The sequence below is a fragment of the Antedon bifida genome, chromosome 11 (genome assembly GCF_963402885.1).
Source record: "Antedon bifida chromosome 11, ecAntBifi1.1, whole genome shotgun sequence".
NCBI classification, from domain to species: Eukaryota; Metazoa; Echinodermata; class Crinoidea; order Comatulida; family Antedonidae; genus Antedon; species Antedon bifida.
In genome coordinates this window covers 7404594-7410593 of record NC_136236.1, presented here as the reverse complement: position 1 = coordinate 7410593, position 6000 = coordinate 7404594, and positions in this window count along the sequence as shown.

Here is a 6000-nt window from a genome sequence, read left to right as displayed (position 1 = left end):
TGCTTGTCTTCGTTCGGCTGATCAAACCTACTACTTGTTCCTATAATTAACACCAAATCTTATGGAGAAAGGTCTTTTATGTTCTCTGCTGCTTCTCTTTGGAATTGTCTCCCTCGTCATTTTACTAAATCAACTTCTATTGCTATTTTTAAAAAAGAACTTAAAACGCATCTTTTTAACATCCAATATAAGCGCCTTTGATTTTTATTTCGGTTTAGTTGATTCTGGTGCTATACAAATACCTAAATTATTATTATTATTATTATATTATTATTATTTTTCTTCTTCAATTTGTTCACCTACTACAGCATTGAAGTCTCCCATCAGAATAATATCCTCATCCCTACAACTATCTAGTAAGCTTTCTCTTCTTCTTCACTATTTGTTGTATAACCACTAGATTAACAGGAAGTGCTTCAAGTTTGATCATCATTAGTCTTTCATTTATACATTTAATTTCTATAACTTTCTTTCCAAACTCTTTATCTAAGAGGATTCCAACTCCATGCTGTCCTTGTTTATCATCACCAGTCTAAATCCTTAAACATCTATATCTCCATACTTAGCTAGTCTTGTTTCACAAATACCTAATATGTTAAGATTCTCCCTTTCCATTTCCATCTTGACATTTTCTTTTTTCCATGTCTTAATAGTGTTTGCACATTCCATTCCAATCTTAGTATGAGGTTTTCACTGGTTAACATATACATTGGCGGACTAATTAAGTACTTTAGGCCTATATGCACATAAACACAACAACATTGTACTTGTAGTTGATAACACACACAAGTAAACTTTTATAATATGTTATTGTCTTCAAAAAAATACAGAATAAATACATTAATTAACTTACAACATACCATTGAATTAAGGAATAGAAGGATATGCATCAGTTTGAGATCAAAGATTCCATGTCTCTAACCGAGAGAGCGCGGACCGCCTCCAATGTTACAAAATAAACACAGTTTAATTAACCGTCGTAACAACGAAACGGTCGCGTGCCTAATCTATGTTTACCGTACATGCTCATCAACCTTTAACCTTGTTGGCTATGCTTTCGCGCGCACTTATCTTGGTGGCATGGTTAATATTTTATATTTTTCTGAGCTGCTATGGCGACGAACAAAACTTTATGCGACGAATTTAATTATTACTTTTCTGAATTCAAATTAAACGATCTCCTAGAAATATTACAAGATTATTAATCAATGTAATTACAACATTAAAATACAAATTGTTTGTAAATTGTAGTACCCTTTGGGTTTAAAAAACATTAATTTGCCAATGTTCGAAATCTGCCGCGATTGATCTTAAAGTAGCACTGTAGTAGCTTACCTCTGAGACAACAACTAGTTGTTGTCTCAGCCTACATGTAAAATTACAAAATCAGCAAGGATACTAGGCCCAAGTCTTCTAGGCTTACTAGTAAACCCTATGCTTTGCCGACATTGATATAGGCCTAGGTAGGCCTATCGGTAGGCTAATTTTAAGTGTAGTAGCTACAACGTGTAACCATGATCTATATACTCATTGTTTTCTACTTCTTGTGGGAATAATAATACAGTAATAGACAAGGTACTTGTATGCTTCGTTTGTTCATGGTTAAGTTTGCCTTGCGTCTACTTTTCAAAACGAGTGCTAGAAAGTAGTAGAGTCAGTGCTGACGTATCGCAGCTATACATAGCCTTGGCTTGGCCTACCTTTTATTTTATTCAAATAACAGGAATCTATTTAGATGAATGATGAAAGGTTAAATATCAACTCGGCTGTCACCTGTACCTATATAACCGTTCATCATTCACCTCATGCCATTATTTGTACCATTACACTTATAAATATTCATCATTTGTATACTATTATACTCATTTTGGTTGTACTTGCGCACAGTGATAATAAATAGGATATAGTTTAGCACTGATGTGCGCTACATTAACCATTTTCGTTGTACTTGCAATGCGCACAGTGATAATAAATATGACTTAGTTTAGAACTGTGCGCTACAGTACCCATTAAAGATATGTTGTAGAAAAAAAGTAATTTAAAATTAAACGTTTCTTTTGTCTTTTCATAAGTGAAATAATTATATTTGTTGATTTTTAACTTTATTAAAACTGTAAAATGGCCTTTTTGGACCGATTGTCCCATAAGGCTACGGGATGTTCTCCTTAACAAGTTCTTTTTCTAACTTTAGCTTTAGCTTCATTCCATGATCTCTAGCATGATCTCTTTCTTTCTCCACTGTGCGCACCAAGTTGTTTTGTTACTCGAGAAATAACATTTTCGACGCCCGGATCAGTGGTCATGAGATGGTATTTCAAATCCACGCGTCGTCATTGGTCACATTATTTATTTCTTTGTGTTGCATCGTATTGGGAACCTGGCTTTGTATATAAGTTATTTTGTTTGCAGCGTCCAGAAAGGGTTTTCCAGATAGGTATATACAAAAAAAGAACATGCATATTGATTGTCAGGAAAATCGGTATATCGGTGACGTCATAAAAGCTTATTATATTCTTATTCTTAGTTATATTTATCTTCATGGGCGAAAATATTAAATAACACCGCCCTCTCAGTGTCGTTATCTGCAATTTGCCATGTATAATTTTATGGTGTTGCTTACATAAACATCTTCAGCTTCATGTTTTTATAGCCATGTCTGTTTTGTTGTTAAAGACTAAAATATGTACGCACATGTAAGTGTATAATGTATGTACATAATAGGAAAAAACACCTACAATGACTGTTTTTTCGACAACTTTATTTAAGCGTTAAATTACGTTTACATGGTAACTAAGATACAGTTGAAATAAACAATTTAAGTTACCTAGATACATTGCGTAATCAATAATCATCTCCTTCAATTCACTACACCGTTTAACAATTAGCAATAATAAAATACTTATTTAAACACGGTAACTTTTTATATTTTCGTTAAATCAAATTCGATGTTTTAGAAGATGACCTAGACCGTAGCAAGTTAGGTCACGGAACAAGCGACCACCCTCAATATGTTTCTAATATGAGAACTTATACTGTAGTGACGTTACTAAAATATAGGCTGTGCACTTCATTATTATTAGGCCTGTAGTTTAATCCGCATAATTCACATAGCCCATATGTGTTGTTGACCTTTCTCAATAACAGGCAAGTTGGATGGTGCAAATTCTTACCGAACATCATAAGACAAAACGTGAAATAAAATGTTAAGCCATTTGCATGTTATATATCTTGTTTAAGACTGAACACATATCGGACGATGCATCATTATTAATTAGAATAAATTGAACATCATGAACGTTGAAAATATTTTTACAAAGCGCCCTTCGCTAATAATTGATCCTCTGACCCCTGACTAACGTACGCGATAACTAGCAATGGTGTTTTTACGTCAAGGATACAGTCTGATACAGATACATATTACAGTTTGATGCGCGCATGCGCAATAACTGATTTAACTATGTAGGAATGTGTAGATTATCGGGGTTTTTAGAATAAAAGTGCTTTGGTCTGCTACACTGATAACCATATTTCATTCGAATGATATACAATATTAAGAAAATTATAATTATTTTAGTAAAATCAATTATGCAATTACAATTGTAGGCCTAATACATTTTTAGGATTTAAAAATACGAATTATTAAATGTCATTACACGTAAGATAAATAACAATAGCTGTACTGTAATTACAAAATCTAGCTACAAATATAATATTCTTAATTGATATAATTCTTATTATTTTTACGCAGTGCCACCAGTGGCCCGGCAGCGGTTTTTTTTCGTACATAAGTTGAAACGTCACAAAATAAACATGAATAATTCATCAGTTAAATTTGTTGTTCCGTGTGCACCCAAGCGTATAGCAACAAGTGATTACAACTGTGATACGATTCTAGGCCTATCTCATACTATGGAACGCCTCCTCTGCCTTCAGTTTACATTTACCATGCAGTACACACCAATCGTCATGCAGTACACACCAATGGTCATGCGGTACACACCAATGGTCATGCAGTACACACAAAACATCATGCAGTACAAACCAATCGTCATGCAGTACACACCAAACATCATGCAGTACACACCAATCGTCATGCAGTACACACCAATCGTCATGCAGTCAAATATTGCGTAATTTATATCGCCACCTATCGACAAAATCGAATATCACGTGACATTTATTAGACGGCTGTAAAACTAAGGCTATTCAAACATTATACTACGGCAACTCACACTGTCTACTACTACACCGCACGTGATCTATGACTAAAATGGCTGGAAATACTATTACAGAAATCTTGGAATCTGTAGGACGTAAAGCATGTGCGGTGTAGTAGTAGACAGCGTAAGTTGCTGTAGTATAAAGTTTAGTATAGCCTTAGTTTTACAGCCGTCTAATAAACGTCACGTAATATTCGATTTTTTCGATAGGTGGCGGTATAAATTACGCAATATTTTACTGCATAACGATTGGTGTGTACTGCATGACGATTGGTGTGTACTGCATGACGATTGGTGTGTACTGCATGACCATTGGTGTATACTGCATGACCATTGGTGTGTACTGCATGACCATTGGTGTGTACTGCATGAAGATTCGTGTGTACTGCATGACGATTGGTGTGTACTGCATGATATTTGGTGTGTACTGCATGACGATTGGTGTGTACTGCATGATGTTTGGTGTGTACTGCATGACGATTGGTGTGTACTGCATGACGATTGGTGTGTACTGCATGATAAATGTGAACTGAAGGCAGAGGAGGCGTTTATCTCAGCTTTGGTTGTGGCGTGCGATTTCATAAAAGAATAGCGACGTTTTGTGTGGATTGTCGATTGTTGAAATAATCAGCCTTTAGTTTTTAGTGTTTTTTAACAGAATTTATTACTAAAGAATTACGTGTTAAAATTATAGTTTCTATTAATAATTATAAGTCTCTAAAGCCCATGTCTATTCTAGTTAGTGTGTGACGTGTGTGTGTGTTAGGTATGACACAGTCTGAGTAAGTAAGCAAAATTAAACAATTACATTACACAAAAATAGGCCCTATGTACATTTTTTTATTCTCGTGGTTCTAATCTTTTCATCTCTTGTGTAATATAGATGTTTTGTAAAGTTTCCATTGAGTACATGCATACTTTAATAATGTACTGTTTAATAATAGAATAGAATTAAAAATTAACATTACACAAATGATATACATTCATTATTCTCGTGGGTCTAATCTTTCCAACTCATATGTTCATATACGCGCATTTTTAAAGTTCCTTTGAGCAATAAAATAGCAGAATTAAAAAATGACATTACACAAAAATTATACACATTCTTTATTATCATGGGTCTAAGCTTTCTTTGGGCTATATCCAATTACTACTTAGTTGAATGTGTCTTGCCTAGCTGTCGATTAGCCTCGGCACATTTTGCAATATCATGAGGTGCTTTGCGTGATGTGTTTGGCTATTGAGAACGGATTTCTTTTTGGCATCAAAGCTGAACGCTGAAGGTGAACACACCTCACATGCAGTAACAGAAGCCATTCTTCTTTTGTTGAACGAACAGGCCGTGGAAGAGCGAGAGAGAGCTAGCTAAGGCCTAGAAGTAGTATGCAACGCGCGATGGTGGTGTGTGTGAAGAAGAGTGCACGAAGGCAATCAAGTGAATTGTGAACAACTAATGAATTATTCAAGTTTATTTTGTGACGTTTTATGAGGGATCCCAACTTATGTAAGAAAAAACAATCGTGGCCCGGCATTTTGTAACAAGATTTTATATATGTATGAAACGTCATTCGTGACAAAAACATATTATTTTATTATTATTAGGCCGAATCGCCATTAATAGTACTACACTACAATCAAAAATGATCTACTCATGTGAAAACAAAATTGAATTTTGAATAATTTATAGCAATACTTTCCGATACGCAATGCAAATACCAAACATATTAAAATTAAAACAATTAAGTATGAATTGAAAATATTTGTAAATTTCAAAGTTACA